Source organism: Lynx canadensis, chromosome D1 (assembly GCF_007474595.2).
Source record: "Lynx canadensis isolate LIC74 chromosome D1, mLynCan4.pri.v2, whole genome shotgun sequence".
NCBI lineage: Eukaryota > Metazoa > Chordata > Mammalia > Carnivora > Felidae > Lynx > Lynx canadensis.
Genome location: NC_044312.2, coordinates 58,925,716 through 58,939,670, shown reverse-complemented (window position 1 = coordinate 58,939,670; position 13,955 = coordinate 58,925,716). Strand labels below are relative to the sequence as shown.

At 37.1% G+C, this 13,955-nt stretch overlaps 1 protein-coding gene across 1 annotated transcript in view; it reads right to left on the bottom strand.

The window, feature by feature from the left end:
• FCHSD2 (FCH and double SH3 domains 2) overlaps nt 1-13,955 on the bottom strand; it is a 295,613-nt gene that overhangs the window by 219,570 nt on the left and 62,088 nt on the right.

The following is a 13,955-nucleotide window of genomic DNA, read 5'->3' as shown; positions in this document are numbered from 1 at the left end:
TCATATGAGGACTTTAAGAGACAAAACAGATGAACATAAGGGAAGGGAAACAAAAATAATATAAAAACAGGGAAGGGGACAAAACAGAAGAGACTCATAAATATGGAGAACAAAGTTACTGGAGGGGTTGTGGGAGGGGGGAAGGGCTAAATGGGTAAGGGGCATTAAGGAATCTACTCCTGAAATCATTGTTTCACTATATGCTAATTTGGATGTAAATTTTAAAAAATATAAAATAAAATTAAGAAAATAAATAAAATAAGGTGACATGCTGGTAAGTAAACTAAATAAATACATAAATAATAAAAAAGAACAACAGTCCTTGAATTAGGGCCTACTCTAATCCAGTATAACCACATACTAACTTGATTGCATTTGCAAAGAACCTATTTCAAAATAAGGTCACATTCATAGGTTCTGGTGGATGTGAATTTGGGAGTAAATACTTTTAAATTCAGTACAGTTAAAAAACCTTATTTTAAGAGAATTAAGTGAATAAAAAGTCTCCACCTTAAACTAAAGCTTTTTAAAGGTTTAAGGTTTTTGTTTTTTGTTTTTTTTTTTTTTTGAGAGAGAGAGAGAGAGAGAAAGAGAAAGAGAGAGAGAAGCAAAGGGCAGAGAGAGAGAGAAAGAATCTTAAGCAGGTTCTACACTCAACACATAGCCTGACACAGGGCTTGATCCACTACCCTGGGATCACGACCTGAGATGAAATCAAAAGTCAGATGCTCAACCAACTAAGCCACCCAAGCACCCCTCAGTGTACACTTTGTAAACTTATTATCGATAAGACTGGTGCTTACCAAATCCAACAAGATATCTAATAGGAGAAAGAAAAGTAGAATCTACATAAGAATATGATTATTATCGGGGCGCCTGGGTGGCTCATTCAGTTAAATGTCCGACTTCAGCTCAGGTCATGATCTCGTGGTTCGTGAGTTCAAGCCCCACATCAGGCTCTGTGCTGTCGGCTTGGAGCCTGGAGCCTGCTTTGGATTCTGTGTTTCCCTCTCTCTCTGCCCCTCCCCACTCACACTCTGTCTCCCTCTGTCCCTCAAAAATGAATAAACGTTTCAAAAACTTAAAAAAAAAAAAGAGTATTATTATTATCTGGCCTGATATGTTTCTACTCTTTTAATAAAATTGTAAAATAATTAACAATGATTAACCAAGTCACACCAGGAAAAAGGTGTTAGATGACCAGACCACAGCGTTAGAGCAGTGAAACTGAGGTAAATGCATTCCATGTGAGTATATAAATTAAGTCCACATGCATATATAAAGAAAATACTTGTACTATCTGTATTTAATTTTACCAAAAAAGAAGTAAGTTAAATTGTACTAACATTTAAGTATAGGTACTCTTTTGGAGCATCCCACCCCTACTCCTCACTTGGACAGTACAGTACACAAGGTACTGTGGGGAAGAAAGGATGTTGTACAACACGGAGAAGCTATAGTAACATCCTGATTTATGCACTAACTTTTAAAGTATTTGAATATATTGCAGTGTACATGTACCTGGTTGAGTCATTTGTGATTGGTCCTCACAAAATAGATAACTAGTTTTAAAAGATAACACGTAAAACATACTAAATTCTAATGATTCAAATACATGCAAACGGCAGAGCTGACACTTTCTAACAATACAAAGAGTTCTTTATCAACAACAACATAAAGTAGATACAATGACCATCTGATAAAATCTGTTAAGAAATTAGACAATTAGAATTTTATGCCTTGAGGGGCACCTGGGTGGCTCAGGCAGTTGAGCTGGAGTGTCTAACTCTTGATTTCAGCTCAGATTATGATCTCACTGTTCATGAGATCGAGCCCCATGTTGGGCTGCCTGCTGACAGCATAGGGCCTACTTGAGATTCTTTCTCTCCCTTTGTCTCTGCCCCTCCTCTACCTTCTCTCATGCTCTTTCTCACTCTCAAAATAAACAAATCTTTTTAAAAATTAAAAAAAAAAGAATTTTATGCCTTGAGATATAAGCTAATGATAGCAGGATGTGATCAATACTGATTGGCAATATATTTTAAATAATACTTTAACTTCTTATGCATATTTTATAATGCATATAATAGTACAGAACACATGTATATAATTTAAAAATAAACACACATATATCACTTAAATTTTTATAGATGTAATAAAACAATCAAAATATGTTTGAAAACTACTATTTAGACAATCTCCAGAATAAAGAAGTTGAATATCCTTTTGGAACACTTAACTCCAACAGGACAATTATTATATGATTATATGATTCAACTCCTATGAAATATTCAGAATAGGAGAATTCATAGAGACAAAAAGATCAGAAAACATCAGGAATGGCAAATGAGTTATTGCTTAATGGGTACAGAATTCCAATCTAGGGTGATGAAAATGTTCTGGAAATACTGGTGATGGTTTCACAACACTGCAAATGTACTTAAATGACACTTTTATACTTTTGTTTTTACTTGTACACTTTATTTTTTTTTTTTTTAATTTTTAAAAAACGTTTATTTATTTTGAGAGAGAGAGAGAGAGAGAAAGAGAACAAGCAGGGGAGAGGCAGAGAGAGAATCCCAAGCAGGCCCAAATCAATCAGCACAGAGCCCGACACAGGGCTCTATCTCATGAACCATGAAATCATGACCTGGGCAGAAAATCAAGAGGTGGACGAATGAGCCACCCAGGTGCCCCTTTGGCTAGGACGCTTTAAAATGATAAATTTTATGTTTATATGTTTTACCAAAACAAAAAATTTTTTTAAAATCTTATCACAAGCCACCCCACGAAAGACAACTGAACTCACTCCCTCAGTTCAAATTCAATGTTTATTTAACAATCTTTTGATCTGTGAATTTGTTTCCTGAGTGCCTTAAAGATAATTAATCTGACTAGGTAAATTTCCTATCGTAAGTAGATTGTTAGGTTTTTTTTTTTTTTTTTAGAACATTTATTTATTATTGAGAGACAGAGAGAAAAAGAGCGTGAGCAGGGGAGGGGTAGAGAGAGGGGGAGACATAGAATCTGAAGCAGGCTCCAGGCTCTGAGCTGTCAGCACAGAGCCCAGCATGGGGCTCAAACTCACAAACTGCGAGATCATGACCTGAGCCGAAGTCGGTCGCTTAACCAACTGAGCCACCCAGGCACCCCAGTAGATTGTTAGTTTTATTGGAAGATTTCTTCTAGATAAACTAATAAAATCCATTTTCTAAATTTAAGAGCCAAGGTATAAATACCCTGTGAAACTCTGCCTCAAGTAAATAGATGGTCTCCATCTTTAAAATCTCTTAGATTGAAAACAAACTGCTGTTTGATTTATACCAGTTATTTCTATCTAACTACTAGGGAATATAGGCATTAGTGCAGAACACTGTTTACCTTCAATATATGTAACCTTTTAAAAAATTGTTTTGTTTCCCTAGATCCTAAAAGTCATCCATGTTCAGAGCAAAAACACTACTGCTTTGGTACATTTGTCTCTTCAACTTTGCAAAAATTAATCAATTTTAACACTTGAAATGGGGCAAATTTCAATTAAAGATTACTTTCATTTTCAAAACCTGAAACTGTATTTCTTCATTCATTCATTCATTCTCTAAATAAACATTCACCAAGTATTTAAACACATACCAGAGACTATGCAAAATGGGTGAAGAGAAGGGTATAACAGGATGAGAAGTGACAGAAGCAAAAAAGATACTAAGGTACACTTAAGGGCTACCAAATCCAGACGGAGCAGGAAAAGATGAGGTAGTAAAATCCTAAAACAGGCTAACACTTGATCTGCACCTTGAAGGACATACTGAATGAAGCTACCCGGAGACAGGCAGAGGGAGCTTAGTAGTATTTTTTTTTTTTTTTTTTTTTTTTTTTAATGAAGGACTGAGTAAAATACTGTCTTTAAGTGACTGGCACAGTACCTAGAATACAATATATGGGTTCCAGGCATAGACACTGAGGCCACAAGGAGCATCAAGGCCAAGTGATTCCTTTCAGAAGGGAAAGCAAAAACATTCCACCAGCATTTCCTCACTGTGGGAATTGTGGAGGTTCCAAGTTACCTCCCTGCTTCCTGGCTTCACAGCCAATAGAGGGAAGTGTGTCAAACAGGTGTCTCTAGATTGGATGGGGGCCCCCAAATGTGGGGCGACGATCAGGTGGAAGCGGGTGGCACAGAAGGTGAATGAACTCACCTGAGGCCAAACAAAGGAGACAAAAGTGTATTGAATACATTGCTAGGGAGCAGTGAGCAGGACAGCAGAGGAGAGGCTCTCTGCAATGAAGCAGTAGAAGGGGGCTGTTTTTAAAGGGGGAAGATGAGGAGGTATGGCGACATATGGAATTCTTCCTTTTTTGATAACTGTGCCTGGTTGTAAGTAGCCCGTTGGTCAGTTAGGGCCTAGGGATATTTTAAGGTAGGTTGCCTTGATGGGACTGTCTGTACTCCATTGCTCAAGCATGTGTGCCTGAAAGCAGCCTCCACAGTAAGGACTCTATACTACAGAGAATATGAAAACTATATAATAGAGAATATGTGGAGAGAGGGAGGGAGGGACGGAAGAAGGGAGGAAGGAAAAAACACCTAAATAACTGAATATTTACCTCCTCTACATGGCCATCATGACTATTCCATTTTACCTGATTTCACTTTTTACATCAGTTACTAGATATCTAAGACACCCAGTTTATCTGTCATCAACAAAACTTATATTAAAAGGGTTCTATCTCCTAATCTAAATCAAGGTCAGCCTTTGACACTTTATATCAAACTTCCCAAATAATGTATTACACATGCACAGCTATACCAGGAATGGGAACCCTTCATTCCTTGAGGAAGCTAAGAGGGGCCTGAGGCACTGGAGCACTCGGGACTGCCAATGCTGCATCCTTTAAAAGTTTTGCAACATTTGGGGTATTCACTTCTGAATGCTCCCTCTCTGTAAAGACAGCTTTCATACTATTCTTAATCTGATTTTATACTTCAATAAACTTTTGCCTGTGCTCATAAATAAATTAAATAAATAAATGTCTTACAACTTTTTTCTAGTATCATAAAATTAGTCAGGCTTATGCCATAACAATTTGGCATTTATATCCTTGATAATCAGGCATTACCTAGTATACTATATATAACAATGTTCAGTCAAAAATGGGAAGTCTCAGATGTAACATACTCAGTATAACACTAGTATGACTGGATGTCACCATGATATGCCTGTCAATTACCTAAAAATCAAACTGACTAGATTTCTGATTTTAATACTACTAGTACAACACACGTTAAAGTTACATACATAAATTACATACATAAGGTTGTCCGCTCTTGGCACTTTTTTTTTAAGTTTTTTTTTTTTAATGTTTATTTTTGAGAAAGAGACAGAGAGAGAGAAAGAGAGAGAGACAGAGTGCAAGCAGGGAAGGGACAGAGAGGGAGGGAGACACAGAATCCAAAGCAGGCTCCAGGCTCTGAGCTATCAGCACAGAGCCCAACATGGGGCATGAACTCACGAATCACGAGATCATGACCTGAGCCAAAGTCAGATGCTTAACTGACTGAGCCACTCAGCTGCCTCCAACTCTTGGCACTTTTATCCAAAATAGTACTGAAAGTACTACCAAGAGCAATCAGACAAACAAAAGAAATAAAAAGCATCCAAATCAAAAGGGAAGAAGTAAAATTATCTGTTTAGAGAGGACATGATCCTAATTGTAGAAGACCTTAAAGACCCCCAAGAAAATCTGTCAGAATAAACAAATTCAATAACATTGTAGGATAAAATAAAAATCAACCTACAAGTTTGTCTCTACACCAACAATGATCTATCTCCAAAGGAAATCACAAAAACAATCCCATTTAGGATAGCATCGAAAAAAAAAAAAAAAAAAAAATATATATATATATATATATATATATGTATATATATATATTTAGGAATAAATTTAACCAAGAAGGTGAAAGATATGTAGAGTAAAAACTGTAAAACACTTATGAAAGAAACTGAAGCTGCAAACTAATGGACAGATATTCCACATACACAGATTAGAAGAATTAACACTGTTGAAATGTCCATACTCCTCAAAGTGATGTACAGATTCAATGCAATCCCTATCAAAATTCCAATGGTTTTTTTCCACAAAAATAGAAAAAAAAAATCTAAAATTTATAATGAAGGGCAGCTGGGTGGTTCAGTCGGTCAAGTGTTCGACTCTTGCTTTAGGCTCAGATCATGGTCTTGTGGTCATGAGATCAAGCCCTGCACTGGGCTCTTCGCTGACAGTGCAGAGCCTGCTTGGGATTCTCTCTCTCCCTCCCTCCCTCTTCCCATTCATGCTTTTTATCTCTCAAAATAAACAAACATTTAAAAATTTAAAAATTAAAATAAATAAAATTTATAAGGAAACACACAAGGTCACAAACAGCCAATGCCATCCTGAGACAAAGTTGGAAGAATCATGTTCCCCAACTCCAAACTATTTTACAAAGCTGCAGTAATCAAAACAGTGCATTAAAAATTTAAAACAACAACAAGTGCAGTACTGGCATAAGAAAAAAGATACACAGAGCATGGAAGAGAATAGAGAACCCAGAAATAAACTCACACATACGCAATCAAGTAATTTTTTTTTTAATTTTTTTTTCAACGTTTTTTATTATTTTTGGGACAGAGAGAGACAGAGCATGAACGGGGGAGGGGCAGAGAGAGAGGGAGACACAGAATCGGAAACAGGCTCCAGGCTCCGAGCCATCAGCCCAGAGCCCAACGTGGGGCTCGAACCCACGGACCGCGAGATCGTGACCTGGCTGAAGTCGGACGCTTAACCGACTATGCCACCCAGGAGCCCCCACAATCAAGTAATTTTTGACACTGATGCAAAGAACACACAATGGGGAAATGACAGTCTTTTCAATGAATGGTGTTAGGAAAACTGAGTATCTATATGCAGAAGAATGAAAATGGATCCTTATCTTACACCATACACAAAAATCAACTCAAAATAAAGACATAAGTATAAGACCTGAAACTATAAAACTCCTAGAAGGAAAAACATAGGGGAAAAGCTCCTTGACATTGGACTTGACAATGATTTTTTTTTGATATGACACCAAAAGCTCAGGCAACAAATGTAAAAATAAACAAGTGGGACTACATCAAACTAAAAAGCTTCTTCACAGTAAAGAAAACAATCAACAAAATGAAAAGGCAACCTATAGATTGGGAGAAAATATTTTAAAACCATGTATCTGATAAGGGATTAATACCCAAAATATACAAGGAACTTACACAACTCAATAGCAAAATAACAACCTGATTTTTTGAAAAAATGAGTAAAGGACTTTTCTAGACATTTTTCCATAAATAGCCAACAGGTGCATGAAAAGGTGTCTGATGTCACTAATCATCAGGGAAATGCAAATCAAAACCACAATGAGATATTACCTCATGCCTCTTAAGATGGATATTATCAAAAAGATAAAAGAAAACAAGTGTTGGTAAAGATCCAAAGAAAAACAAACACTCATAAAGTATTGGTGGGGGTGTAAAGTGGTATAGTCATTATGGAAGATGATATGCAGTTTCCTCCAAAACTTAAAACTTGGGGCGCCTGAATGGCTCAGTTAGAAGAGCATGAGACTCTTGATTTCAGGGTGGTGAGTTCCAGTCCCACACTGGTGGAGAGATTACTAAAGAAATAAATAACTTAAAAAAAAATAAAAGACCTAAAACTAAATGACCATATAATCCAGCAATCCAAGGAAATGAAATCAGTACCTTGAAGAGGTATCTACAGAAGCACGTTCACTGCAGCATTACTCACAATCACCAAGACAGGGAAACAACTAAGGATCCACTGACAGATGAATGGATAAGGAAATTGTGTTATATGTATACATCCGACCACTGAACAACATGGGTTTGAACCTCTGTGTGGAATTTTTACTATAAATGGAGTAAACCTATTTTACTTACAATTTTCTTTTTTTAAAACTTTTTTAATGTCTTTATTTGTTTTTGAGGGAGAGAGAGAGACAGAGTGCGAGCCAGGGAGGGGCAGAGAGAAAGGGAGACACAGAATCCAAAGCAGGCTCCAGGCTCTGAGCTGTCAGCACAGAGCCCGACACAGGGCTCGAACTCATGAACCACAAGATTATGATGTGAGCCAAAGTTGGACGCCCAACGGACTGAGCCACCAAGGTGCCCAACTTACGATTTTAATAACATTTTACACATAATAGGTGTTAAACGACTATGTTATCAATAAGGCTACCAGTCAACAGTATTTATTAGTGGTTAAGTTTGGGGAGTCAAAAGTTACATGAAGATTTTTGACCGTGCAGGGGTAGGAGCTTACAATGTTCCAGGGTTAACTGTCTGTAATATATAGCAGGCATCCTTAAAAAAAGAAGGAGATCCTGCTATTTGGCAACAACATGGACAAACCTAGAGGACGTTACGCTAAGGAAAATAAACCAAATGCACAAAGAAAATTATTATATGATCTGACTTTTATGTCATCAAATACATGCGCAGAGAGGAGAACTGTGGTTACAGGGGTCAGGAGGTACAAGAAATGGACAGGTGTTGGTCAAAGGATACAAAGTTGCAGTTGATCAGAATGAGTAAGTATAAAGATCTAACACAGAGCACCAAGACTCTAGTTAATAACACTGTACTGTATACTGGAAGGTTGCTAAAAAGAATGTAAGTATCAGGTGCTCTGCCCACAAAAAAAAGAAAAAGAAAAAAGAGAAAGTAACTATTTGAGGAGACAGCTACGTTAGTTTAACGATAGTAATCATTTCATGATGTATATGTATATCAAAGCATCATGTTTCACACCTTAATATAGTTTCATTTTTTAAAATAAGTAGATAAACCTCATAATAGAAAAGGATAGATTACATTATAATATTTCTTTTCTCTTTTAAATTAATATCTAGGGTCCTCTTCTAAGATTAAAAACTTGTAGGGGAGGCTACAGAAAACATTCTGTCAGTGAACAGCAAGCTATCAACACTGCACTTCATTGTATGTAAACTATAAATATAAATGTCAGATATTACCATCCCTAAAAATGAGGCAGGCTCACCCTTCCCCACTCCAGTTTTATCTTCCACTAGGTTTGGCTTGCTGAAAGTCAACCAGTATTTCTCCTCTTCATTCCAATGTAAGAAGAGAAGCAAAACTAGCTTTTAGTCTATGAAAATTCAAGTTTTATGAATCCCAGTACCAAATGAAGTCCTGAGAAACTAATTACAAATTTTATTAAAATTTTCCTCCGTGGTTTTTTTTTTTTTTTTTTACTGCCAACACTCAAATTTCTGGAAATCTGAGCACTGATTCTCTTTCCAAGACAGTGAAAACCTACAGTTAAAGAAATGATGTCAGGTTTACCATACCCTCAAGTAATCCTTGATTAACGTAAGAAATCTTTTGGGATGCCTGGGTGGCTCAGTCAGTTAAGCATCCAACTTCAGCTCAGGTCATGATCTCACAGTTCATGAGTTCGAGCCCCGTGTCAAGCTCTCTGCTGACAGCTGAGAGCCCGGAGCCTGCTTCAGATTCAGTGTTTCCTCCTCTCTGTCCCTCCCATGCTTATGCTCTGTCTCTCTCTGTCTCTCAATAATAAATAAACATTTAAAGAAAAAAATTTTTTTTTAAATTTTTTTTTTCAACGTTTTATTTATTTTTGGGACAGAGAGAGACAGAGCATGAACGGGGGAGGGGCAGAGAGAGAGGGAGACACAGAATCGGAAACAGGCTCCAGGCTCTGAGCCATCAGCCCAGAGCCTGACGCGGGGCTCGAACTCACGGACCGCGAGATCGTGACCTGGCTGAAGTCGGACGCTTAACCGACTGCGCCACCCAGGCGCCCCTAAAAAAAATTTTTTTTAAGACTATCTAACACTATCTAAGAAAGGGGGCACCTGGGTGGCTCAGTCAGTTTAGCATCCAACTTCGGCTCAGGTCACGATCTCACAGTTTGTGGGTTCAGGCTCCGTATTGGGCTCTCTGCTGTCAGCATGGAGCCCGCTGTGGATCTTCTGTCCCCTTCTCTCTCTGTCCCTCCCCCACACACCTATGCATGCTCTCTCAAAAATAAATAAACATTTTAAAAAAGACTAAGAAAGACTTTGAGTTAAGATCATATAATAAATTCATGTTTTCATGTATTATCTACCCATCCCACTCAAAACCTACAAATCAAATAAAAAATACATTAATTTAAAAAAGAAAACAAACAAAACAAAAATAGACATTAAATGAAGTAACTATCTCCCTAGATCAAAAACACAAATTTGTAATCAGAGTTAAAGTCAGAAACACACTAGACTCTTGGTTAAAAAGAAGGCAACAGGCAGAGGATTCTGGGAAGATGGTGGAGTAGGAAGCCCCAGGAATCTGTCTCCCCACCTAGAGGATAACTATTGCAGCAGAATCTGTCTGCTGTAACTATTTTGGAACTCTGGAGAGGCTGAAGGCTTGTAACTTCCAGGGGAAGATTTGGAAGAGTAAAATAAATTCTGGCTAATTTCAGTCAATTTCAGCTCTTAGCAGATTAGCAGCTATTCATCCTCCAGACACATGGCAAACAGCTGTGTACATGTTCCTGGAGAGGCTTGCACAGAGCTTGTGGAAACCAAGGCAGGCAAAAAGGACCCTCGCCTCCAAATATTGGAAATCTGTTAGATTGCTAACTGCTGCTTCTAAGATCACAGAGGTAGAGACAAAGAGGAAGGCAGCCATTTTGTTGTACCTCTCCCAAGTGTTGCAAGCCCCTCTAAATGATTTACAGGAAATTTAAGGAAGTAGCACCCTTTTCCTCACCTACATTTTTTTTTTTTTGGCTTTTTTCCCTTTCAGAAGCTAGACTTTAACGACTAGAACATTCAAATGAATGACTAGATCATGACTAGAATATGCATATGCAGGAAAATTAGAAAGTGACCATGTATGGACAGGGAAAACCTCAGGAAAAAAACTTGGTAAGACCTTAAGTTTACCGCTCAGGCCGATTCTCAGCACAGAGAGAGCCTACGACAATCAAAAAAACAAAAACTAAACCTTGAGTAAGGGGGAGAGGTCCAGAGTTTCATTATTAGACTAAAATGTCTCATGTTCAACAAAAAAATCACAGGGCATACAAAGAAAGTAAGGCTTGTTCATAGAAAAAAATTAGATCAACAGAAGCTATTCCCAAAAAAAGAACTTATAGTGTATAAACTAGACTAAGTCTTTAAAACAAGGGACTTACAAATGCTCAAAGAACTAAAGTATGGAGAAATTAAAACAATGTGTGAACAAAATGGAAATATCAATAAAGAAATAAAAAAACCTAAAAAGAAACCAAAAACAAATTCTGGAGCTGAAAAGTATACAACTGAAATGAAAATTTCACTAGAGGGCAATTTGGGCAGGCAGAAGAAACATCAGTGAACTCAAAAATAGGACAATAGAGGGGCGCCTGGGTGGCGCAGTCGGTTAAGCGTCCGACTTCAGCCAGGTCACGATCTCGCGGTCCGTGAGTTCGAGCCCCGCGTCAGGCTCTGGGCTGATGGCTCAGAGCCTGGAGCCTGTTTCCGATTCTGTGTCTCCCTCTCTCTCTGCCCCTCCCCCGTTCATGCTCTGTCTCTCTCTGTCCCAAAAATAAATAAACGTTGAAAAAAAAATTAAAAAAAAAAAATAGGACAATAGAAATTATCAAGTCTGAGGAAGAGAAAGATTGGGGGAAAAAAGTAAATAAAGCCTATGGAACCTGTGTGACACCATCAAGCAGACTAATATATGCATCATGTGAGTCCCAGAAGGAGAAGAGAGAATGGGACAGAGATTTGAAGAAATAATGCCTGAAAACCTCCCAAATTTGATGAATGACATATAAATATCCAAGAAGTTCAATGAATTCCAAGTAGGATACATCTCAAAGAGACCCACACTGAGACATATTATAATTAAACTGTCAAAAAACAAAGAGAGAAATTCCTGTAGGGGCACTTGGGTGGCTCAGTTGGTTGAGCATCTGACTCTTGATTTCGGCTCAAGTCATGATCCCAGGGTCATGGGATCAAGCTCTGCATCAGGCTCTGGGCTGAGTGTGGAGCCTGCTTGAGAATCTCTCTCTCTAACTCTGCCCTTCTCCCTGACTCCTGCTCTCTAAAATAAAAAATAATAATAATAGTTTAAGAATGAATGAATGAATGAATGAATGAAAGAAAAAGAAAGAATGCTAAGAGACTTCGCATCAAAAACTTTGAAGGCCAGAAGACAGTGGTTCTATATATTCAAAGTGCTAAAAGAAAAAACCTGTCAACTAAGAATTCTGTATCTGGCAAAACTGTCCCTCAAAATGAGGGAGAAATTAAAGACATTCTCAAGTAAACAAAAGCTCAGACAGTTTGTGAGCACTAGACCTGCCTTGCAGGAAATGCACAAGGGAGTCCTGCAGGGTGGAAGGAAGGGACACCAGATAGTAGCTTGAAGCTGTATGAAGAAATAAAGATCTCACTAAAGGTATATATATGGACAATTACAAAATACAGTATTATTGTAACAATGATTTGTAACTATACTTTGTTTTGTATATGATTTACATGACTGATACATTTAAAGAAAAAAATTATCAGCATAAAAGCAAGTATTAGTGTAACTTTGATTTGTAACTCAAATCCTGTTTTCTACATAATTTAAGAAACTAAATACATTTTGAAAATTACTTGTTTATATTTTGGGGCATACAATGTATTAAAATGTCATTATGGGATATTAGCAAGTGAAAAGGGTGGGAATGGTGCCTTAAAAGAACAGCTTTTCTGTTACTGAAGTTAAGCTGGTATAAATTCAAGTAGGAGTGTCATAACTTTAGGATGCTAAATGTAATTCCCTTGCTAATTACAAACACAATAGCTATAGAATATACATAAAAGGAAATGAGAAAGTAATTTAAACATTTCACTACAAAAAAATGAAATAAACACAAAAGATAGTAATTCAGAAAATAAGGAATGAAAAAGCTATAAGGCACACAGTAAACAAAGAGCACAATGACATAATTAAGTCCTTATCAGTAATTACTTTAATAAATGGATTAAACACTCCAATAAAAAAACAGATTGGCATGGGTAAAAATACATGATCCAACTATATGCTGTCTACACAAGACTCACTTGAAATCCAAAGACATAAACAGGTTGAAGTAAAGTAAAAAGAAGATATTGCATGCATATAGCAACCAAAAGAGAGCTACACTAATATCAGACAAAATACATTATAAGTCAAGAAAGGTCATGAGGCATGCCCGGGTGGCTTGGTTGGCTAAGCGTCCAATTCAATTTCTGCTCTGGTCATGATCTCACAGTTCATGGTTTCCAGCCCTGCACTGAGCTCTGTGCTGACAGTGCGGAGTCTGCTTGGGACTCTCTCTCTGTCTCTCTCTGCCCCCCGCCCCTCCTCTATCTCAAAAATAAATAAACTCAAAAAAAATAAATAAATAAAGGTCACAAGACAAAGAGAACATCATACATTAATAAAAGTTTCAATACAATGAGAATACTTATTAATTATAAATGTTCATGTACCTAGTGAAAGATCATCAAAATATATGAAGCAATAACTGATAGAACTAAAAGGAGAATTAGATACTTCAAATTAATAAAGACTTCAAAATCTCACTCACAAAAATAAACAGAACAACCAGATAGAATGTTAGGAAATAGAGAAAACTTAAACAACAACAAAATTAACTAGCCCTAACAAATATAAACAGAACACTGTACCCAATAACAACAGAACACACATTATTCCCAAGCACACATGGGACACTTTCCAAGAAAAACCATACATTAGAGGCCACCACAAATTGAAGTCTCAATAGGTTTTAAAAGATAGATATACAAAGTATCTTCCTTGTCAACAATGGGAAAAGGTTAGAAATCAATAAAAAAAAGAAAACTG